Source organism: Tiliqua scincoides, chromosome 9, assembly GCF_035046505.1.
Source record: "Tiliqua scincoides isolate rTilSci1 chromosome 9, rTilSci1.hap2, whole genome shotgun sequence".
In the NCBI taxonomy this organism is placed as follows: domain Eukaryota; kingdom Metazoa; phylum Chordata; class Lepidosauria; order Squamata; family Scincidae; genus Tiliqua; species Tiliqua scincoides.
Window position 1 is genome coordinate 34,990,328 of NC_089829.1, and position 25,021 is coordinate 35,015,348.

General features: G+C 44.5%; 1 protein-coding gene and 1 long non-coding RNA gene across 9 annotated transcripts in view; one reads left to right on the plus strand and one right to left on the minus strand.

The window, feature by feature from the left end:
• Nucleotides 1–367: 367 nt before the first annotated feature.
• Nucleotides 368–24,639, minus strand: LOC136659904 (uncharacterized). 2 transcript variants are annotated; one of them, XR_010794875.1, is made up of 5 exons: nucleotides 24,303–24,639; nucleotides 20,401–20,476; nucleotides 7,530–7,617; nucleotides 3,105–3,172; nucleotides 368–1,655 (listed from the first exon to the last, which is right to left on the minus strand). It is a non-coding gene; the product is annotated as an uncharacterized lncRNA (long non-coding RNA). The 2 variants fall into 2 exon arrangements; XR_010794874.1 differs by lacking the exon at nucleotides 7,530–7,617.
• The window catches only part of ZNF536 (zinc finger protein 536), a 551,190-nt gene continuing 549,902 nt past the window's right edge, over nucleotides 23,734–25,021 (plus strand). For 5 of the 7 annotated variants that reach the window (XM_066636763.1, XM_066636752.1, XM_066636762.1 and 2 more), the window contains exon 1: nucleotides 24,479–24,698. The gene's annotated coding sequence lies outside the window, so the exon portion shown is untranslated. Of the gene's footprint in view, nucleotides 23,848–24,226; nucleotides 24,283–24,478; nucleotides 24,699–25,021 lie in introns of those variants that run through there. The other 2 variants (XM_066636754.1, XM_066636757.1) reach the window with 2 other exon arrangements.

The following is a 25,021-nucleotide window of genomic DNA, read 5'->3' on the forward strand; positions in this document are numbered from 1 at the left end:
CTGATCCCCAGGATCGCATCACTAAGGAGGGTGAGGGGGGGTGCTTTCACTTACTTTAACATAGGTAGGGCTGCTGGAAGCTCCAGGAGGTGCAGAGAGCCCCGTGCAGCCCTCTGCAAGGCGTCCTGAGGCTTGGAACATTGAGAAATGAGTGAGTGCAAAGCACTTCCTCAATGTGTTCGCAAGAGGGAAGTGCTTTGCAAACACTTATTTCTTAGCATTCCAAGCCTTGGGGAGCCCTGCAGAGGGTTGTGCAGGGCTCTCTGCACCTCCTGGAGCCTCCAGCTGCCCTACCTATGTTAAAGTAAGTGAAAGCACCCCCCTTGCCCCCCTTAGCAACATGATCCTGGGGATCAGATTGCTGCCCTCGCCCCTTCCCTACAAAGACTTACTTAAGGAGTAAATTTCCTTAAAAGTTTCAGAACCAGTGCTTTAGATATTTCACCTCCAAAGCTGGTCTAGTTGCAGAGGTATGCACCTCTAAAAAATTGGCTTGGAATTTTGTCATTTTTAGGGGCTTCCATGTTTCCATTTCAGGCCCTGGTGCTGTTGGTTTCTGGATTGATTCATAGAGTCTCATTTGTTTTGCAACTTCTCACTCATCATTTTCATGTTTCTTAAATACATTTTTTTTCTTTTACTGTTTTCTCTGCAATCTAGAATAACCATTGTGCTTTGAAATGTGGCATTACCCTGGAGCAGTGTGAGTTAAAAAAAAAAAAGCTAAACAAAGGAAATGGGGTATGGGGAAACACGGAGATAGGGTCCGCGGATACCAGGGGAGCCCTGTATTGCTGCTGCCATTTTCTAACGTTGGAAGCTATTTTTTTTACCCACGCTGCCCCATTACAGTGCTGCATCCTCGGCAAGTATGGCTGTTTGATAGTGCCCATTAGGAGGTGATTGTGCACTATAGCTCTTGCCGCCACCAGCACAAGTGGCAGTGACAATAGTAAAGGTAAACTTATTTTTCCATTTCTTAAATCAAAAAATGTCTGCTCTAAAATGAACCCCTATCATTCAGGGTCATATCTGATTCAAGACAAATAGAAGCGGAACCAAATGCTCCCCATCTGATTCAATTCCATTCATTCTGAAAACAAATGTATGCCCTTAAAAAAACAAAACACTTCAAAGTGCACATACAAGAACTCCATCATGTGCATCAGGATGTACATTGGGCCCTTGGTATCGGCCGGGCATCTTTCCATGACCAAAATCCGTGGACAATGACATCTGCGGGGCTAGTGTTGCAGCATCTCAGGGACTCACTTGGGGGCCACACCGTGCTGTCCAGAAGTCGCACTGGCCTTCCAGTATCTTCAGAACACCTCCAGGACACGACTGGAAGCCACTTCTGGTTGCATCCAGGAGGCCCTCTGAGCCAGGTCTTGGCATCTGCAAATGCTGAGCATGCTGATAAGTACAGACCTATTCATGAGTAGGATCAGCACTAATCACTTCACTATAGCAAGAGCAGTCATCCTTTATTGGCGCTCTCTGTTGGTGACAGTCTTTTAGGCTGACTTTGGATGTCATCCAGAATGTAGTTTGCACCAACACCATAGTAGTAGTAAAAAATTCATGGATTATTAATTTAAACAGTAGGTGTAGGATTGCATGCTTGAATACTTCCTCGCTATGAACAGAAGTCCCTTGAATGTAGAAAACAAGCATGTCAGGAAGAACGTTAGTCTCAAAGATTTCACTGAAATGTAGATTTTAGTGTTCAAAATGGTGCTTGGTATAGAGAAGCATTCAGTCAACACTACATGCGCACGCACACACATTCTTTTTCCGTTTCCCAACATACCCAGTTCCCTTTTTAAAAAGAGGAGACGAAACCCATGCATCTGAAGTCAGTCGAGAGTCATGATAACGAACTTATGAACTTAGGGGTTAAAAAAAAGCAAACAGAAGAGATGCCCAGAAGGCTAAAATAAAGAGTTCTGAGCAAGAACAGGTCAATTTCTAAATTACTTCCCCCTGCAATCAGGTTAATTGGAGAAGCTGGCTACAGATTTTCCTCTTGTACGTAAAATCATTTGTGCAAATTAAAGGACAAAGCAGTCCATCTATTTGAATTTAGCAAACTCTTACAAAAATGAACCTTCATGTAGATGTATATACTTCTGACTCATTTTCTGCTGAAGATTTCACTTACTGATTGATTTGATAATATACCACTGACTGTCATTGGGGTATGGGCTAAAACCTATGACTTTTGGGCGATCGTCCTGTTTCTAAACATCTGAAGTGATTTTAATGCATGTATTTAAATCATGCCTAATTTCATGCCTAGTCCTTTAATCTCTTCCAAATTACTAACAAAAGCCATACTAAACATTTTTTATCATTCTACACAGATTTTTGCCTTATAAAGCTAATTTTTTCCCCATTTAAGCTCTTAATTTTTTTTTTTGGAGTAGTCAAATAGATTTACATTGGCATGTTCTCTGCATATCAATTTGGAATTATTACAGAATTAGTGTTAAAAAGGGTGGCTAAGGACATGCAAACCAGCTCATACGTTGCTAAAAGATTGATTTTTAATGGCTTTTTATTGATTCTGCGCTTTTTAAGCTTGGTTCTCTTAGGTTGTGTCACACGTATACTTCACGGATTTGTAATACATTAGGCTTTTGAAGACATCTCATCCTCCCCCCCCCCCCAGCTTATGATGTTCTATCACCACCCCCACTGCCTTTTTCTGGTCTGTTTATCAGATCTGTAAGCAGATATGCCCCATTGTTCATTGTTGCTGTTGTTTCTAAAAGGTCATTGGGAAATTGACAGTGTTCAACTCCTATTTGTCTAGCTATGAATGCACAAGTGCTTTTCTCTTAAAGATCTTTCCATCAACAGATGTTAGCTTGTTTAATCACTAATAGAAAGCTTTGACAGGAAACCTGGGGCCAAACGATGATTTTTTTTTGTTGTTAACTCTAACCGGGTACCAGTGTTGATTTCTATTCAAATTCAAAATGTCACAAAAATGATGGTTTCCAGTCACAACCACTCTAAATAAGACTTTATAATTGATGTTTGATAACTTGTACATTTAGGGCAGCTCAGTTCTTTGCATAAAGTAAAAATCTGTTTACCTGTAGCATTTTTCCCTTACAAGGAAAGGCTGCAGCACTTGAGGCTCTTCAGTCTAGAAAAGAGGCGCCTGAGGGGGGACATGATTGAGACATACAAAATTATGCAGGGGATCGATAGAGGGATGCTCTTTTATTTCGCACACAAAACACCAGAACCAGGGGTGTAAATTGAGTGTTGGGAGAGTTAATTACCCAGCGTGTAATTTGCCTGTGGAACTCCTTGCCACAGAATGTGGTGATGGCATTCAGCTTAGATGCCTTTAAAATAGGATTGGACGGATTTCTGGAGGAAAACTTTATTACAGGTTACAAGCCATAATGGGCATGTTTCTCAAACTGTGGGTTGGGATCCACTAGGTGGGTCACGAGCCAATTTCACGTGGGTCCCCATTCATTTCAATATTTTATTTTTAATATATTAGACTTGATGCTACCAGGGTATGTGACTGCATTTGGGGAAATGTTACAGACCTGTACTTTTAACAAGCTACTATGTATATTCTTTTAACAATGATAGTCAATGGGACTTACTCCTGGATAAGTGTGGGTACAATTGCAGCCTTGGACTGTTAAAAATGTTCCTGCTTGATGTTGTCACTTCTGGTCATGATATGATATCACTTCCGGTGAGTCCTGACAGATTCTCATTCTAAAACGTGGATCCTGGTGCTAAATGTGTGAGAACCACTGGTATGTACAGTCTGAGATTAGCTGGTTGCTCATTATGGGGTAGGAATTTTTTTTCTGTCGTCCGAATTGGCCGTGGGTGGCAGATTTTTTTGCGTACCCCACACTGTCATGGGAGGGAAGGTGTGTATATTCAGTAGGTTCCATGCATTAAAAATTCAATCTGGTATCTTTGTTGGGGTGTGTGAGCATAAATAGAATGCTAGATGCAGGGAAGTGACAGCAGGATGCAAGTATCATGGTCTTGTGTGTACTCCCGGAGGCATCTGGTAGGTCGCTGTGGGATATAGGAAACTGGACTAGATGGGCCCTGGGTCTGATCCAGCAGGGCTCTTCTTATGTTCTTATGTGGTGCAGAGTTTTTAAGCAGGTAGGGGGGTACAGATATTTAAACCCAAAGGCAAATTGGTGGGATTGAGAATAGGGGGAAAAATTGGTAATTAGGGGTTAGGAATTTGATTAGGATTAGGTAATTAGGATTTCAAAAATCCTTGTTCAGCCCACTCCTAAATGGCTATGGCCTTATTGCCAAGACATCTCCAAGTTGGAGATGATGCAGCAGAGCCTTGTCTTCTTTCAGTAGGAATCAAGGGGGAAAAAAGAAACAAGCTTCTAGCTTTGCTTCTTTTTAGAACCTAACCTAGTGATTGTGAACCTATGACATGCACATCAAAGGTGACATGCCACAATGTTTTGGATGAACACCAGCGTTCACCAACACCCGACAACAACTGAGTTTGTTTTCCTCATATTTCATTTTTGTAAATATTTGACATTTCCTTATATAATACGCATACATAGCAACATACTTGAGTGGACTGTAATTTTGAAATAAATGATTACGTAAAGAATTGTTTCTCTTTTGTTTTGGGGGTGGGTTGACATGCCAGCAGAGGCAAATTAGGGCCCAGTCCTATCCAACATTTTAGCACCAGTGCAGCCACAATGCAGCCCCGAGGTAAGGGGACAAATGTTCTTATACCCTGAGGAGGTCTCTGTGACTGCATCCCCACTACAGAATGCAGTGCATGCCCCATTAGCACAGCTGCACCGGCACTGGAAAATTGGATAGGATTGGATCCTTAGGCATTTCTGAATTTTTGAGATGCTGAACCCAAAAGGTTCGCTATCACTGACTTAACCCATCAGGGTTGGTCAAAAGGTGGCCCCTAGAGTGGAATGCTTATTTTCCTTCATCTAAAATAGAGTCTTTCATATCAAACTGACAAAATTTACTTGTCATGACATAATAGACCTGATTCTTCACAGTATGCTGTGTGAAATTTCTAAAGTTTTACTTTCTGACCTGGGAATATTTTCATTTGATCTCAAGTAGGTGTCTTGGCTGATTCTTTACCATAAATTTTTGTTGAGGAAGAAGCAATATGGAAAGAAGCACTTGGCAAGGTCACTGCTAGTCCATACGGCACCTTTGTGCAATTAGAAAATGGCACCTTTGTGAGCATTAGAGAAAGGTGCTCCCTGCCAGAAGTCATGTTCTGCAGCATTCCTCCTCATTCTGATGTAAATGGTGCCCTCTTAGATGTGGTGCCCTTCAGTGGCATTCCTGGGGGTCCCCGCGCCCGGGACAACCCCCAGTTTTCCACCCCCACCCCGTTTTGCCCCCCTTCTGTGCCCCCTCACACCTGACCGGGAAGTAATTGTGGTGACGTCATCGTCACCGCAATTACTTCCAGGCAGCTGCCTCCTCCGTTCCCTCTTTGAAAACAAGGGGGAACGGAGGATTCAGCCAAGGCCCCCACGGAGCTTTCCGCACCGCTTGCAAGCAGCACGGAAGGCTCTGTGGGGGCCTGGGAAGCAGCACGCTTCTCCAAACAGAGGAGGCGCCTGCTGCTTCCCCTCCGCCTCTGAGGGTCACCCTCAGAAGCGGAGCAGGGGCACCCAGGAGTGCTCCTGAGAGGTAGCCGGAAGCTGCCTCTCAGGCAGCCTCGGTGCTGACTGGGCCACTCCCTCCCCTCCTCCTTTATAGGAGGAGACGAGATGGGTGCCCTAGAGCATCAGTGCCTTTCTAGGGTGCCTGTCTCCTATCCTTCTATAAAGGAGGAGGGGAGGGAGCAGCTCCGTTGGCGTCGAGGCGCTGATGGAGAGGCAGCAAGCTGCCTCTCCGCAGCGATCCTGGGCACTCCTCGGGGGCAGGGGCGGGGGTGAGCCCAAGAGGCGCCCCTGGAGGGTTGGCGCTCAGGGTATTTGCCCCATTTGCCCCCCTCTAGGACCGCCAGTGGTGCCCTTGTGCAGTGCACAAGCTGCACAACAGGACACAGCTGCCCTGGCACTTGGGCATATATTGGCTATTCTTAAAAGAATAGTGGAAAATGATGAAAGAGATCCAGTGCAGGAATTTTCTGAAGTAGGGAAATCCTGCCTTAAGCCTTTGACCATGAGTCTAGTTAAGGGAAAGTCTCCTTCACATCTCTGCATCTGGATCTGTTGCATGAAATTTAGATCGGGAATAATACCACCATGGTTTGGGGGGAGGAGGAATACCTTTTTGGTAAACCCTTATTTTCAGTAATGTGAAAATAAGGAGCTTCTCCACATATCTTCTCCAGGAATGTCTCTTGATGTCTCTCTGGATTGTGGCTCTCTTATTTGTTTTCTTAACTGCAGCAAACTGTTAACTCAAGCTTAAGAGCTCTATTCCCCAGAATTGTCAAAAACTCTGCATGTCATCTCTCTTTTCTGCTCAAGCTTGACCCTGACTAATATTCTGTATGAAAGCAGGTCAAAACTAGGAAGGCTAAGTCCTGGCAGCATAGCTTCCTTGCTACATAGACACTTACTATATGCAGATAGGATATTGCAATTCTATCATTATAGAACAGTATGCAAGAATATCCTATAAAGGAGAAAGTACTTTTGAGAAAGATATAAAGGAACTTGATGGAGTCTGTTGAAAATAAGATGCTGCACTGTTGCAAAAAGTCTGGTTGCAGAACAAGCATCTGCGTCTTAACTGTCTGTACCAGGTTCTTTCAGTCATAATTTTGGCTACAGATTTTTGCTGTACTGTTCCCACCTTTGAACTGAGTGGGGAAACAGGTGACCTTTTAGCATGGCAGGTATCCCAGTAGTCCCTAACAACCATTGGACACAACTCTGGGCAAGTCCAAAAGGATTTGATATTTTATGATGGGAATCGAGGACTTCATGAGGGTAACAAAGAGACACTTTTAACATCAAGTATGAATTCTCTCTCTTTTTTGGAAAGACCTGAGAAATGTTGTCTAATCTTTGCACAGAACGTTCAGATAAACTTAATGCTACTGAGAGATAGGACTGAAAATTGGAACCAAAAACTTCACATTCTCTGTCTGGAAAATAAACCCTGTTATCAAATATTAATCTTTTGCATGACGGGACAATAATTTGGATGCTGTTTTTCACTGAACCAATGGTTCATATTACAGATAATATAACAATTGCATAATAATTAGGTATAAGAAACACCCTTGCTGTGTGGTTAACCTCATGAGATTAACTAGTATGGAACTAAATTATTTTGAAACCTTTCTTAGTCTTTCTCTGGAAAAACAAAAGTGTATGGGAACAAACCAACTACTTGTGCATCTGCTGAGGTTTGGGATCAGATGGTATATTTCTTTAAAAACATTAATTAATTGAATGAAGCAGTTAAGACCCTGTATTTAAAAAGCTGTGCACAGTATTAGGCAGGAAAAAAATATTATGTGCAGAACAACAAAGGAATCCTACATTCACCTTTGGAGACTTCTTGTCTTAAATATTGCTGCTCAGAAGCAACAATATTGGCTTCTGATTCCTTTCAGTCCTTCTGAAGAAGTGTGAGCTTAGAAAAAAAAAATAATAGTAAAGATAAAATTTGGCAGGTACCAGCATAATGTTTCCAAATTTTACCTTTTAATATCTGGTTGTATGTATGTCCCAAGAATTCAGGCAGAGTGAGTTTGCAAGGTACAGAAGAACTAAATGGAACCATAATCTGGAAATTCATGTCTCTGGACCTGATGCCATATTTTTCTTTTGTACAAGCATTCACACAGAAAGATGGCCACAACAAGCATGTATACCCTCTATCCCAGGGGTGTCAAACTCATTTCATACAGAGGGCCACATAGCATTCATGATGCCTGCTGAGGGCTGGAAGTGATGTTATTAGGCAAGAAGTGATGTCATTAAACAGGTCATAACCAACAATAAACACTTTTTTCTCACTTAGGAACTCATTAGCTGCAAATGACAAAAGAGAAAATACAAATCTTGATCATATTTCAAGATATGGGAGAGCCCAATTTTCATGTGGGCTGCCCCAGAAGTAACACCTCAGCACTACACAGCAGCTGAAAGCCTGAGGGCCATATAAAAAACTTCCGCGGGCCGCATCCAGCCCCCAGGCCTTATGTTTGACACCCCTGCTCTATCCAATAATCGTCTACCTTTTGAATTGTGCTGGCTCTTTATGGTGCTATATATTTTACAGCTCAGCCCAATGCACATATATGCACTGCATTAATTGAGACTTATTCTCAGATAAGTATGTAGCCTTAGAGAATTGCTTCTCTGATGTTGTATTACTATATGGCCTCCAATAGCTGCATCTTCCCTGTTTGGTGCAGCAGAGAGGGAGAAGTCAGAAGAATGTTAGGAAGATCTCTGGTATCCATGTAGTCCAGCATCTTGTTTCCCACTGTGACCCAGTGGGAAGCTCACAATCAAGGGAGAAAGGCAAACGTCTCTCCCTGCAGCTGGTATTTAGAGGCATCCTGACACTGAACCTGGAGGTAGCGCATAGCCATCATGACTAGGAATCATGGCTAGACTTGTCCTCCATGAATCTGTCCAATCCTCCCTTCAAAGCCATCCGAGCCATTGGCCATCACTGCATCTTGTGGCAACAAATTCCACAGTTGACATCACTTTACACTTATGACATTGAACTGCATTTGCCATTTAGCTGCCCATTTACTCAATCCAGAAAAGTCCTTTTGGAGCACTTTACAATCTGTCTTGGTTTTTACCACCCTGAATAGTTTGGTTCCATAAAAGGTAATGCAGTACAATATTTTATCAGTGCTTTAGCTAGAAGTAATCTTCTGGAAATGACTGGAAAGGAATTTTCATGGAAGTATGCTGGGACGTTTGCTCTGCTGGACATTTGGGGTGAGAGAAGAATATAAGAATAACTTAATATTAGTCACTGGAATTCAAAGGTTGAGACCTTTGAATATATTGCCCAGTAAATGGCACCCAGAGTTACCACCAAAGTTTGCTTGCATATGGGAGCAACCCAAGCACATGTAAAGCACAATCCTTCATCTGATTTATCCAGATGAAGCTTAGCTTGGGGTACGCAAGGTAACTGTAGTGCATATTGGTTTTCCCATAATGAGTGATGCCATCAAAACTTGGATTTTCCAGCTTGGACATATGGGTTTTGGTGTCTTGTAATGCTTGCTTTAAATATGAGGTAAGCATTACACCCTGGAAAGTTTTTCGTAAGATCAAATTTTAATTAAAGCAGAGAAGGAAGATGTCCCATCAATCAACAGCCTCTTTCATACACACTCATCCATCTACTTACCTTCTTTGCTGCTTTGGTGGTGGCTGAAATGGAATAGAGCAGTGTTTCTCAACCCGAGGTACTCATACCACCAGTGGTACTTGACGTGGTTTCTGGTGGTACTTGTGGGGCCCCCAGACTTCCACAGCTCAGCAGTGACACCAGGAATGCAACACAATGAGCAGCAGTAGGAAGCTCGGCTCAGTGGGCAGAGCTCCTGTGTGCGCTTTTCATAAGCTCAAAAAAGTCGTCCGTCCGTCCCCCCCCCGTCCATCTATTATCAGTGTTTGCTGCATTGCATCTGGGCTCCCAATCCAGAAATAACTGGCGATCACATAATCGCCTCTTCCAGTGGTACTTCCAATAGGTGTCCCATGTGAAACTGGTAAAGTAGGGGACAAACATTGAGAAATGGTGGGATAGGGGAAGGTCTCTCTCTTCCCTCCCTCTGGTGCCTAGAAAACTGCTGAAAGAAACTATGTTTACAGTGCTCCTGGCATTGGTTCAAATCTACAGCTGTGTGCTAGGTGCTAGTGGGGAGAGAGAAAAAAATAACCTTTTAGGTTAGCAGCCCACTACTGCTACTACTATGCAAAGTAAGTAAGTGAATGCCTGGATGGTAGAGTGGAATGGAGGCAGGTGGGGAGATGGGAGAGAAGAGAGTTTGGAGGTCTGGGGAAGGGTTTATTTATTTATTTATTTATTTATTTACTTACTTACTTACTTACTTACTTACTTACCCCACCTTTCTCCCTGAGAGAGAGGACAGCGAGATCAGATGATATACCATGTATTGTACGAGTTACCCAAGTATTCTATAAAAATGTTTAGCTGTTATATACTTCTTTAGGATGTTCCAAGTGGTTTGCTAATATTTTCTTATTAACCCTTATAGCAACCTTGTGAATAGGGTGGTATTAATTAATACCACACCACAGATGGGGGGGAGTGAGTTTGAATGTAGTGGCTTGTCTAAAGTACCTAACAATGCAATCCTATGCATGTGAACTCATAAACAAGCCCTGTTTATTTCAGTGGGACTTACAGCACAAACCTTTGATGTCTACTCAGAACTAAGTTCCATTGAGTACAATGGGATTTACTTCCAGGTAAGTGTGTATAGGTCTGCAGCCTTACTCCCAGATATTTGTGCCTAGGATTGCAGCCTAAATTCATGTTGATATTTGAACTGGAAACATCCTGGCTCTGAGCTCAGTTCCTTAACCACCATCTCACGAAATATTTTTGTGCTTTTCAAATTCAGGTTCTTGTTAGCACCACGCTAATTAGCATTTTTATCACAGAGAAGAAAAGACTGAGTTCAGATGCTTTCCTCCATTTTCTTTCTATGACATTTGAGAGTGCTCTCTTTTTTTGCCAGCGTGATAATATCATCATTATCACAGACTCATGTTTCTAATTTCTTCTTCAAGCTCGTGCATTGTTAATGTTAACTTCCACTGAACCCAACTTTATTTTCGATCAGAGAGGGCTAACATTCTAAACCTTTACCTAGCCTTTGCTGCTGTTATAGATCCTCCAGGAGAGACCAGGTTGTGATAAAGAGTAGCTCATTCTGACAATGGTGGGAAGTTGAAGACTTTTCTGAAATTGCCTGGTAACCTATTTTGACATGGAAACATAGTTTTGTAGGTATGGGATGAAACAGTTGATTTATGTTTGCCTGTACAACAGGTGCTTAAATTTACCAGTATTGATTCTTTATGTCTTCCTAAAACTGAGAGTGTTAAAGAAAAGCTACAAAATTGGTTTAGAGTAGTGTTTCTCAAACTGTGCTCCTAGGAGCCCTGGAGCTTCCTGAGACCCCTTCAAGGTCTTCAGCTGTAAGTGACTGCCATTTGCCTCTGCCAGTTTTGTCTGCATCTCTCCCTCCTCGTCTGTTTATGGCTGTCCTTCCTTGTTCCCTCCAGTTCTTTGGTAGTATTTGACGTTGGGCTCAGCACTGTGCCACTCTGCTCAAGGACTGGTACTGTGGAGCTTCCTGAGACTTCTTTCAGGAGTGTAAAGGACTCCAGAAACAGAGACGTTTGAGAATCACTGGTTTAGAGTGACAGTGGTCCTCTCATAATAATAATAATAAAAATACAGGTATTTATATACCGCCTTTCTTGGTCTTTATTCAAGACTTTATTCAAGGCGGTTTACATAGGCAGGGTATTTAAATCCCCGTAGGGATTTTTACAATTGAAAGAAGGTTCTATCTTTCAAGAACCACAACATTCAGATGTTTCTTTCTGATCTGGTTTCACATTCTGGCCTCCATCCTCCCACACTCAGAGCAGATGGAATAACTCGGCTCAGCTTGTCAGCTGCTTCAAGGTCGCACAGTGCCAGTGGCCTCGAACTGGCGACCTTGTGGATGTTATCTTCAGGCAAATGGAGGCTCTACCCTCTAGACCAGACCTCCTGCCCTGCTCCTCTCATCAATTTATTTCTTCAGCTCTTGGGTCCATTATACAGAAAAGGTTGCGGATAACTGATGAGAATATGGTTGGCTGTTTTGATATGAAGATTCTACTATTTTATGAGTCCCAGTTTTTGGCATATCACCATAATCAGAGATAGTTAGCTAGATGGTTTCCTACAAATTGTTAGCTATTTGGCAGCTTGATTAGCGATGGTGGAAAATAATTCATTTCCTTGTATGAATGGCAGTGTTCCCACCAAGGAGCATGAAGTATTCCAGCTCTGATTAGCCTGTGCACTTATGCAGTGATGAACAAGTAATGCACAAAACAAACCCTCCTATCTCATCAAACATTCCACAGATATTTGCAAAGAGAAACAGAAGGGGGAATGTGATCACAGAGTAATGCTGCAGCCAAATAAAAGTTTGACACATAGATGTGTAGTCCTGAAAAATAAAATCGCCTGTGCGACTATCAAGGATTTTGCACACATGTTGCTGAATGCAGGATCAAAGCCTTATTTAAAATGTTTACAATGTGTCAGACATTGTGCCTCTTTCAAGCAAATAGGCTGACTACTGAAAAGCATTTGGACTGTAAGTTCTGTGGGGCAGGCACCAATCTTCTGCATATGTTACTTGTGTTATAATACTCTGTAGCTTTGGATCATCCAGGAATCTGCCTTTTAGAACAGGCAATAACCTCAAATCTTCGTTGATAGATGTATTGAACTTATTATGAAATTTCAGCAGTGTCCTACCTTTTTGGCATTTGAGAGATGTCTGTCCCCACTGCATGGACATAATTTTCTGTAGTTTTGCACATTGTTCTTTATTCATGTAGCCCAGAGGGTCTCAAACTGGGGCATTATGATGCCCCAGCCTGAGAAGCCCTGCCTCTGGCCCCTTAAGGGGTGGGGGAAGGCAGTGGCATGATCCCCAGGACCATGCTGCTGCTGGGGACTGGAGGTTTTTTTTTTTTTTTAAACTTACCTCCAGCCAGTGCTGGAGTTCTGGGGAGCCTTCCACAGGACTTTGAGCTTTCAAATTTTATTTTAGAGAAATAGGAATTGGCAGATACTTTAGAAGCCCTCTTGTTAGCTGTACATGTGACCGACACTCCAGTGCTATACATTTTACTTGCAAATAAACCCCAGTAATTATTGTATGCTTATTTATATGTAATATGTTTGTGACTCTGTAAGTTTCTTTGCAACAGAAAAAAGTTGACACTCTTTGAAGCAGGAGTTTTTAACCTTTCTACGATTATGGGCCTTCCGTAGATTGCCCAATATGTCCTTATACCCCTTTGCCTGACTGTTGAAGTTGTCATTGGCACCGATCCTATTAGGTATCAGTATGACTTGGAAAGATGTACGAGCTTGTACATAGCTTGAATTTACTTCACTGTGCATATGGATAGCTAGGACAGAATGCTTCAATCTCTATTGATAATGGTGATAATAATTACCAACATTTTTAAAAATTGTTCAGAGTCCCATACCCCCATCATTTGGTTCACTTACCCTCAAGGGGAAAGGATACTGGTTAAGAATCCCTGGATTAAAGCATCATTAAATATTGTTTGAAGATTGCAGGCCTTGTCATTCAAAGTGATGTTGAAAGTATGTTTTCCTTAAAGGTTTTTTAAAAAAACAAAAACAAAAAAACTGATGGCTCTAGAATTAGACAATTGCATTCATAAATCACACCCGAAAGGCTGAGTTTATTCTAGGCTGAGATGATCTGACTATATGAACAAATTCACTTATCAGATAAGATGCTTTGTATATAATAATGGTATAATCATTTTTTTCAAAAAAGAAAAGAAATATATCATTGACAGTGATATTGAGCATTAGAGAAGAGGAAAGATTTGCAGCCCAATACTAACAATATTTATTTGGAAGCAAGCCTTGTTGATTTCAAGGCTAGGGTGAACATGAATTCCCAGTCTTCTGTTAATCATACTTGGTTCAGTGTTTTTGCTGTTAAAAAAGATCTTTGTGAAAACAATATATTAAATTCTTTAACCCTGTTACCTACTCAGTTTGAGAATGAAGACTGTTATAACATTTACAGGTTTTCATTCACATTATAAAAGACACACTTGAAATGTTGTAATGAAGCTATGTATGGCGCTTACCACTTTGCTGTAATACTCTGTACCTTGTTTACATTGTGATACTATAAGCAGTGTTTCTCAGACTGTGGGTCGGGACCCACTAGGTTGGTTGTGAGCCAATTTCAGGTGGGTCCCCATTCATTTCAATATTTTGTTTCATATATTAGACTTGATACTACCATGTTATGTGACTGCATTTGGGGGAATGTTACAGACCTGTACTTTTAACAAACTATTGTGTATATGCTTTTAACAATGATAGTCAATGGGGCTTACTCCTAAGCAACAGCCCAATCCTGAGCTCCTGTGGTATGCAGTGGCACTGAAAACAGCTGCCACCGCATCCTGTGCACCAACGGCAGCCATTTGTCCCTTTCTCCCAGGTAAGGGAAGTAGCCCCACAGTAGGGCTGCTCAATTCACCGCTGACCAAAAGGTTGGCAGTGAAGTAAGAGCGTTCATGTCGGGTGCCAAGCCTCACACAGACACTCTGGATCCAGTGCAGTGGAGCTGTTTCTTAACTTTTTTCTTAAAGTTATCATTAGTTGGATCCTTCTAGATTCTAGTTACCAGTGTTATCTTCAGAGTGTTCTGAATTTAATATGACAAACTCCAACCAAGCAGGACTCCTGGCTTTCATTGTAACTGGTGAAAAAAATTTTAATTAGTGGGGCTGAGAATTCAAGACACATACTCATTTTGAGACTTATATGTTTCTAAGAAGGAAGTGATTAAAGAAATTCTTTCCTTCTAATCACCAACACAGTGGTATATTTTGAAGTCCAGAAACTCGTCATGTCACTCCCCACAGCCAAGGCCCCATAGACTTGCCCCATCAACAAGGCCATCCCTTAGGTAGGACAACTAGGGAAGCTGCCCTTCATCCCATACTTTCATGATCAATATGTGACCATAATAGGGCTCCCCTGGCACTGGTGAAGTTGCTCCAGACTCACACCCTTCTAGGGATGGCTCTGTACACTATGCAACAAAATAGATTTAGGTCACAATCCTAACTTGCCCTGAAACAGGCAGGCTGACTGGCCTGCATGCTATCCAGCGCAAGATAGGCACAGACTGGAGCACAACTTAGAGGAAGGGAATATTTCCCCCCCTGATGTGACTAGACGCACACCCCCGGGTCCGATCCGCCTCCCAGTCATCTCTTCCACTTCTGTTTCACCCTCCCACCATCCCTTTCCATCTCCTGCGCTGGCCTGCCTTGCACAAATTAACAAATTCACCCTCTCCAGGGCAGGATCTGGTGCTGGCAGGCCAGCACACTTCCTTGCACTGGCCTAGCTGGTTGTTAAGTAGCTGTAATTGTGTTTTATGGCTTAGGAGTTGGCGCAAGAGACTTTGGATTACTCTGCCCAATACCTTCACTGGAGTGTTTTCTTCTTCTGTCTGTTATTCCTGTTTTGAAACATTTTTACAATTCATTTAAAGAACTAGCTTATTTCATTCCAAACTCTGAGTAGATTTTAATACGAGTTTAAAACAAATATATGAAAACTGTTAAAATGGAATTTTAGAAAATTCCAGATACAGTACTTATAGAAGATATACTAGAGTGCTAGCCTATGCATATTTACACAGAATTAAGTCCAGTGTGGATTTATTAAGTAAGTCCAATGTGGATTTATTCCCAAATAAATTTGTCTAGGATTGTAGCCTTCAGGTAACATGAACTACTATACAGGTATATCCTAATTATCAATGGATTTTTTTACTGTGGTTTATCTCAACGCGATTAGAAGGGCCCTTTCAATTAAAGCAGTGATTTTCAACCTTTTTTTATCTCACGGCACACTGACAAGGCACTAAAATGGTCAAGGGACACCACCAGGTTTTTCATTGATGAGGCACACCATGCTGCCAGTGGGGGCTCATATCTCCCATTGGCCCTATTAATAAATGACCTTCCCCCAAACTCCTGTGGCACACCTGTGAACCACTCGTGGCACACCAGTGTGCCATGGCACAGTGGTTGAAAATGGCTGAATTAAAGGAAAAAAGTTGTTTAACAATAGCCTCATTAATGTGAGAGAGGGTAGCCGACTGACAATCCATCGATCATTCTCTCTCCAGGCACTTAGAACAGCTTTATTCCAGCTTTACTCCAGGGTAAGCAACTCCTCCCTTCCCCCTGAGATAATCACTTTGCATTCCTTTGCATCCAAAGAAAGATAATCACTTTGCATTCCTCCCCAGTGCTGCACTCTGGGTGAAGGGAGGGGTCGCTGGTTCAGAGCGAAGCCAGGGGTCGCTGGTTCAGAGCGAAGCCTTTCTAAGCACCTGGAGAGAGACATTGATGGATTGTCTGCCTAATGACTCTGTCTTACATCGCAAAGGTCAGCAAGGCTGTTTTCAAATTGCCTAGCAAAGGGACATTGTGTTTTAAATGGATTTGCTTTAATGTGATTTTTGCCATCCACGTGAATTCTGGAATTAAAACCCTCGCGAATAATGTCTCAACCTGTATACCGAGATTCAACCTGTATACCATCTCTTAGGCAGCTCTTGGGCCTGTACATACATAAATATATGCCCCTTTACAGATGTGTTAATTTGCCACCTGCTGAACCAAATGCTTCTTCTAAGGCCTTCTGATAAAAAGTTTTGAAGGCAGCACCTGAGAGTTCCAGCTGTAGGAGTAGTCTTAGAGCTCTGCTTCCACTCCACTTTCTTTTGACTACACTCCTGTTTCTAGCGACAAGTGTTCATTTTAAAAAACTGAATCATAAACTACCTTATGTTTCCTTCAATATATCAGAAAGGTACTTAGATTGATAGTCTGGTAATATCCAACTTTACTTAAACTCAGTTGAGTCATTCATTGGTTAAAATGCAGTTGATTAATCAACTCAAAAACCAGCTTAATGGTCCTAGGTTCCCCACCTCTAATAATCCATATTCTCAAGTGGTATGTACACAGCTGTAGTGTTTATACATTGCAACCTTATATCAGATTCTTCTGTGCAATGCATTCATATATACGATGTATGAAAGATGGGGTCTATAAGTAGTAACTACCATCTGTGGCTTCAAGTGTCTTTGTTTTGTCTAATAAAAGCCTCTAACTATTGCTAAGCAATAGAAATTGAGTGCGAGAACAAGTGTTCTTGTAACATACATCCTTAATGTAGGCAATTCTTAAACCTTGAAAGACTGAGACCAGAATCCCTAGAATTGCAACTCTTTCACTATTCCCAGCAAGGCTTTTTAATTTGCCCCCCTTTCACAGCAGTGCCCTGTGTCAAGCTGCTTTTGAAACATGGGAACTTTCAAAAGGAGTTTTCAGAGAAGAATGTGGGAAGTTGCCATTCAAAGAAGAGACAAAGGACAAGTGTTCCACTGACCACACATAATTGGGAAAGAGTGTAGAGCATCAGCTCTGCATGTATGAGGTCCCAGGTGAAGTCCCTGGCATGTCCAGGTAGGGCTTGAATTGACCCTGCCAAAACCTGCTGCTGTCAGTCAGTATTAAGACAGATAGACTGATGGCCTGATTCAGTAAAAGTTCATATTCTCAGCCCGCTGGGTGTGTCTGCCCAATCCTAGGCTGCTGTTATGCTACTGTAAATAGCATTCTGGAAGTGTGAGGCACTTTAGAGATTGCAAACACGACACGCCTTTGAGAGCAGCTGGAGTGCCACTGTAAGTGGTGGCAGAGACCTGCCAGTGGACCTTCCATCCCCCTCTGTGCTGTTAACAAAGTGAGGGGGATGAGGAGGCTCAGGGGCGGAATGGGGAGGCCACAAGAGTAGACGAGATAGTAGTGGTGGAACGAGGGCAGGAAAGGGGTTGTATGAGTGGCAGCAGCACCACTGATATCCTGTCCCTGGCCTCAATCTGCCTTCTCAAGTCCACTATGACTTGTGCTGGTGCAGGTCTGAGTAGATTTGTTTGGTGCTGGAGGCTTTCCCCCAGGTAAGGGGACTAATACTCACTAATCCAGAAGAGACCACTGGGACTGACCACTGGGACTGACCTCCCCCCCTTGCAGGATACAGTGTACACTTCAGTGGCATGGCTGCATTCGGCAGGGGAGGGAAGGGGTTAGGGCCTGAATGGAATATCTGGATTATGGCCTAAAACAACGATATGGTACAGGTATACATTGAACTTCTATTTTCTAATCATGTAGACATTTGGGGGACCCCAGCACTCTGCTGAGTTCTGAAACCTGCGACCATGGGCTCATTTTTACATGGGAGTAAATCCCATTTGGCTCTGTGGGTGTTACTTCTGAGAAAATATGAATAGGATTGGTCTGCTGGATATTTTGCATGGCAAGTGGAGCCACTGAAGATTCCCACTTTGGACAGGTAAAAATATTAGTTCATATGAAATCTAGAAACTTTCCAGATTCTAGAATACAGTGTAAACATTTTTTGCTCTCACATGATGGCTTTGGGAAAACATTGTCTAAGCTCATCTTGAACAGGTGGGAATTACTTTCCCAGGATAATCTCATGAGCATGAGATCATCCCTTGCAAAAACATGGACAGTGAATTCTGACATCAGTTTCTCATGTGTATCTGAGTACAGGATTCTTTAGGGTATACCCTGTTGTGTTAGAACTGGTTCTGTGAATCTATATTTCTTGGGCTCCACCATGCCAACTACCTCAATAGCCATCATATATCCATACTAATCTTCTGGTTCATGGTTATATGATTTTTTCTCTGCCATTTCATCTCCTACTGTGCCACCTGTGGATCAGACAGGATCCTTCCTGGCTCATTCTTTTCTACCCATTCAGAAATTTGGGAAGTATTTTTGCAAGCACTGAGAGTTGCATGCTCCTAAAGGCATAAAATTGTATTGGTAAAAAAAAACCTATTTGATTACAGGGTCACCTTTCTATTTAGCTCAGGTGAGTTGAGAAAGGGTTAGGACAGTGGTTCTCAAACTGGGGCGTCACAATGCCCCAGCCAGAGATCCCTGGCCTCTGCACCCTCTCAGGGAGTTTGAGCCCGGCTGTCAGTTCTTGCAAGGGAAGAGGGAGGCAGTGATGCAATTGTCAGAATTGCATCACTTTGGAGGGGTGCAGGGGCTTGCTTAGACTTACCAGAGGCTGGAGCAGGCTCCTAGGTATGCAGGGAGCCCTGTGTCAGCCTCCGCAGGGCCCCCCGAAGCACGCACTTAAAATGACTCACTTCTGGTTTTCGGTCGTGAAACCAGAAGTGGATCACGATTCTTATTTTGATAGTTTGTATGCTTCCGGGGCCCTGTGGAGGCTGGTGTGGGGCTCCCTGCACGCCCATGAGCCTGTTCCAGTCTCTGGTAAGTCTAAGCAAGCCCCTCAACAGTGATGCAATTCTGGCAATTGCATCGCTGCCTCCCTCCTCCCTTGCAAGAACTTACAGCGGGGCTCAAACTCCCTGAGAGTTTGAGAACCGCTGGGTTAGGGGGGGTAAATAAAATATAGCAATATGTTCTTCAAGCAACCAAAGTGTCTTGGAAAGAGGTTATATCACTTTAATCTGGTTAACTTTAACTCATATTCACTTACCTTGAAAATAAGAATGCCGTGGGCCCCCCTTGCCTTGCTTTGCCTGATAATAGCTGTTACATTGAATAGAGTTGCTAAGTTGTAAAGTAAGAGCTGTTTCTCTACACTTACTTTCCTTCTTTGAGAACATCTACTTTTCTATCCTCTGCAGGCTGCCACTTTCTAGTAGAGATTGGCAAACAAGACTTAAGCCAGTCTTCAGACACACGTTCAGACTTACAGCCCAGTTCTGAGCTGCCTGGAGTGCGGGGCTGCCACAATGTCAAAATGGTTACCCTAGCATCCAACGTGCAACCAGCAGCTTACAGGGGCTCCTCAGGGAAAGGAGACTTTCATCCCCTTCCCCCGTAAGGGAAGTAGCCCCACAATGGGGCTACTCAATTCTGCGGTGGCTCTTGAGCCAGTGCAGAATCAGAGAGTCACATGTCAGGCCATGCCACTCCACATGGAGCTCAGGATCTGGAGGAGCTGAGTTCCACCGGTCCTGCCCCCTCCCGTCCTGCTCCCTTGCCCCGCCTCCTTCCCACCCTCTATCCACCTTCCCTGCCTCCCCCCACCCTGGAGCACCTCCTCCCCACCTCCCCCCCCTACTCACTGCTGCCAGGCAGTATGGGCAACCTCTGGGCAGCAAAATGTGGGCCAGGCACCAGAGCTGGCCCAGTGCGGGCTCGTGCTGGGCTAGCTCCAATGCTGGGTCTGCAGTAAGGGCTTGCAAATGTGCCTTATGGCACATTTGCGACAGTGCACACCGGTGGTGAGCCGGCATGCACTGTTCAGGATTGGGCCCTCAGAAATTTTTATGATCGAACAAGAATTAGTTAGTGAACATGCAAGATAGGTCCTCACTTGGAGTGTGTTTTCCCTGGAGGTTGTTCCTTGTTAGCACTAGTCTTCTTTGCAATTCCAAGTCAGAGCTGAGGGATTTGGACCAGATCAATACAATCATCACTAAAGGATTTTTGCTGAAAGGTGACATACCTTTACCTTTTCCAATAAATGTCCTGCTCCATCTTCTTGTTTCTTCCAGTGGGAAGGTGACTAAACCAGGCAGATCCTGAATGTTCAATTAAAAAAAAAATCCTCAGTTGAGTTTTTCCTCTAGTCAGTGCTTGATTCCAAACTTGGGTAATCTTCCTCTCCCATTGCAGTACACTATTGATATTTGTAATCCACCCAAGGAATTCATTCCCAAGGAAGGATGTGAAAAGTCAGAGAAGACAGGATGATTATTGGCCCAAGCCTATGCTGCCTACTACGGAGTAAGTCCCACACTGTTCAGTGGGGCTTACTCCCAGGAAAGTGTGTATAGTGTAGCTGCCTAAGGATAATTATTAGCTAAGACAGTCAGACCAGAGGTTTTCATCAATGCTAACTTTGTTTGCACAGACATTTAGGGTGCAATCCTAACTGCGCTCTATGCTGGCCCAAGTCCCTTGGGCTGGCGTGGGAGGGTCGCAAACGTGCCATAAAGCACATTTGCGTCTCCTCAGGAGGAAGCCAGGCCAGTGCCTCCTAGGAAGGAAGCCAGGCTGGCTCGAATGAGCCAATGTAAGGACGAAAGGTAGGCATGGGGGGCGGGGAGGAGGAGGGAGGGAGGCGTTCCTGGGTGGGGGGAGGACAGGCGATGGGCGGCCCTGGAGGGAGACGGGCGGGGAGCAGGAGGCGGGGCTGGGATCCGGCAGTAATGCCAGATCCCAACCCCCATTCCCAGGGAGAATGGGAGTGGCTTCAAGTCACTCCACTCTCCTTGGACTTGTGCCACCTCAGGAGGTGGCGCAAGACCAAGGAGACCCATAGGCACCAGCAGCCCTTACCCAGAGGTTTCCCCTTGCCTCTGGCTAAGCCGCTGCTGGCCTCCTGGCTTGCCTGTTCCAGCACAAGTTAGGATTGTGCCCTTAGAGATATAAGGCTTCTCAAATTTTATAATGGTGTGCCTTCCAAGTCAAGAAATACAATATCTAAGCTTTCTTAATGTGAGAGCCCAACTTATCAGTGTGACTCTCCTGATCGAAAGGAAGTAGACCATCGCTGGCTTAGATATACCAGTGACTTACTTTATGGGGCATTAGCAAAAAAAAAAAAAAAATTAGAGTTGAACAGTGGTTGACTCATTGATCTCTAACACCATTTTAAAAGCTGGCAGGCTGAGATTATTGTAAGTGTCTCAGGGCAGGGAACTGTTCTTTTCTCCTGGGTAAAGCACCATATGCACGTTTATAAATAAAACACTCTGGCAGTTAGTGCTGGGAGGGGGGCAGGAAGCATGCATATCCCCTGGCAGTTGCACACAACACAAAAAATTTTTTAGTGGTGTTCAGTACTGGTAACAACTGAAGGCAGTATGCTGGGTTATGTAGACCAATCAGCCAAATGGGTTCAGAGTTATGACTTACCTGTTCATTTTTGCTTTAATACCCAAAAATTAACTAGGAACTAACTGATTTGCATTTGGTGTGCATGTGTACACACACACACACACACACACACGTATGGATAGCAGTTGTGTGAGGCTGTGAATGGTTAAAAGGCAACATGCATTTTCCCATTATCTTGTTCAAAAAGTGCCTTTTTTCAGAGTCCATATGGCGACTTCCTTTCGACCTGCTTTCCCATCCTCCTCTCTTTGTCAGGGCTGTCACTTATAAAGAATCACTTGACTTACAATAACAAATTCAAAAGGCGAGGGAATATAATCAGTTGATCCATGAAGAATTGAAATAAAGAACACCCCCACTGCTCCAGTTATCATTCCCATAGTGATAGTGATATTATTGATGTGATTGCTATGCTAATTTCTATAGGAAAAAAAGTGCATTTTGGAATTGGTTCAAAGAGAATTTCCGACACATGAAATTGCCAAGTGCAGAGCAAATTCCTCAACTTTGGAGCTGAGGCAGGAGCCCTCCTCTCCACTTGCCCACCCACTTCTGCGACTGCGGGGAAAGTTGGGGAGAGGGAGGCATGAGAGTGAAGCTTGCCAGTGTCTTTCTGAAAATCTCCACTTTGAGGCTGTTGGGTGAAAAAGGTGCCCCATTCCTAGGAAGCAGGAGAAGCACCTTCCAAAAAGCCCCCTCCCCTGCAAATAAGAGGGGAATAAATGATGGGAAGATTTGGGAGAGGTCATCCAAACCACCTCCCTCCACACTCACCTACAAGCGGGCTTCTTCCTGAGAATTGCCCCCACGACATGGACTTTTGCATTCATGCCACATGATTCCTGCTTGTGATGTTGTTTCTGCTTTTTATTTTATTTTTTTTTAACGGCGTAAACTGCTTTCAAATGTATGCCAGTCATCTTCAGGGAACTCATTTCAGTGGAGATGAAACTGGAGTTACCTGAATCAATGTTTTAAGTGTCCCTGTGGCTCGGCATTTTGAATAATCAATCTGTCTCCATCTCTTCTTAATCATGCGCATCACAGTCTCTCTTTATTTGTCAGCCCTTTCGGATCCTGCCTTTCTCTCTCCCCCCCCCTTCCTATTAACATGGCCCTAATGTCGTGAGCTGGCTTTTCCTTTTACAAGAAGCGGGTGTATTTTGATACTTTTTTTATTATGACTAAATCTCTTTTTTTCCCATAATTACCCCACAATCATTATATAATCCCACCACAAAGAGTCTATTGAGGCACTCTGCTTTTGTCAGCTATGGGACACGGAATCCATAATTGCATTATTCAGTGTCTCTCTGCCCCCACTCCGTTTTCACCCCCCTGCTGCCCCCTTCCTCTCTTCTTGTGCTTTATTAGCCACACATAACCTATTCCCCAATTTTCCACCTTCTTTCGCTTGGCTCCCTCGGATCTCTTCAGCCTTCCTCTGCGCCTAAAAAACCTCGTTAAACTTGTTTTCCCCAAAAGTTATCTGCTTGATGATAAAGTCTTGGACGGAGGGGTGGGGGTGGGCTGGGTGGGGGGGGGGGTCTAAATCTCTATCTCTATCTCTAAATGTCGTGATTACACCAGACCCATAAGGCAGAGAACCTCCATGGCGTTCTCTTTCTTTCTTTCCTTTTTTTTTCCTGGAAGTTTAATTACCGTATGCTAATTTCCTTGCCTACTACGTGATTAATTAAAATCATATTTTCATAATCATTTGGCACGAGTATTGTCTTCGTACCATCCTGATCTCCTCTCTCCTCCCCCCTTCCCCTAAACAGTGTATGTAAATAAAGTCAGCCTTAATGGAAAGCATCAAAATGCAACGCTGAAGACCTTTCTGTGTTTGCACGCGCGCGATTGGCAACATAACTGCTTATTTACATTAAATACGCCACAAGGTTACAGTGCGGATCAACGTCACTTTCTCGTTGATTACTTCTCTTAAGCGCCGGAGCTCCTCGGACGGCTGCTGCGCGATCCTGCCGGTGCCCGCGATCCCCCTGGAGTTTCCCAAAGAACCCACTTGAAGTAGTTTCCCGAGCAGGTAAGGAGCGATGCTGAAACGCTGCCCCCTCCCTCCCTCCCTCCCTCCCTCCGTATCCCCTTCCCTGCCTCAATGGGGAGAGATCTTCGGATTTGTTTAGGGGAGATGACAGGCGAGGGAGGGAGAGGCTGAGCTCTGCGTGTATCCGAAGCGGCTGCGCTGGCGGTGGCCGGCGAGGGGCTGCCTCGGTGGCCCGGCTGGGCTCTGGATAAGTGCTTCGCCGGGCTCAAGGTCATGCCCCAAACTGCTCGGTGTTAACCGCTCTCCCGCCCCCGAGCCGCCTGGGCGGGGGAGGGGGCAAAATGGACGATGGCAGCCCCTTCTTTGTAGATAATTCCGCGCAGGGTTCGCGCCGGGCTCATCAAAGCTCCTGCCGCAAGACCCAGCTCGTGGCCGCGAATTGTGCCAAGACGACAATGGGAAGCCGCCGGAGCGGTACAATGCATTTCACCTACCAGAGGGGGGGAGTCCAAGCCCGAGCCGGGCATGTCTTGGATGCTGCTGATCGCGATCAGCGGGAGAGCAACACGCAGGCACACAAACAGGGAGAGGGGGGCGGGCGGGCGGGGGGAGCCTCTCCAACCAGAAGGGCGGCGGGCGAGGAGAGCCCCCTCCTCCCCCGTCCTCGGGCTGGCGGGCCGGCCGGCCGGCCGGCCAGGACGGAGCAGAGCCGGCCGGAGTGGCCGATCGGGAGAGTTCCCCTCGGCCACTTCCCCCCCGCGCAGCCCGAGCAAATGATCAAGTCAATCATGTGGGGCTCCGCTTCATTATTCATTGAGCACAATATTTGGCAGCGCTGGCTTGACGTGCGCCAGTTTCTCCTCCGCCGGGCTTTAAAACAAATGGGGAAGGTAAGGAGAGACAAAGGCCCCCCCATTTGATGTCTTGTTTTCCGGGGGGGGAGAAGGGGGCGCATCGGAGTTTTTTCTTCCTGGGGCTTTTCCCCGAGCAGGGCGCGCGCCAGTCCTGCCCGAGTGCGTCCCCCGCGGGCGCCTCTGCCCCTTTCGGGGGGCTCCTGCGGGCACCGCCGCGCCGGGCCTGCGTGATTAAAAAATACCGGATAATTAAATATCCATCGCATGACGTTTGCGAGGCAGGCTGTCAGGGAGAGGAGAGTGAAGGGAGCGCAGGAGCCATTGCATGGCGCTGTAGAACTTCGCCTGCAGGAGCGGGA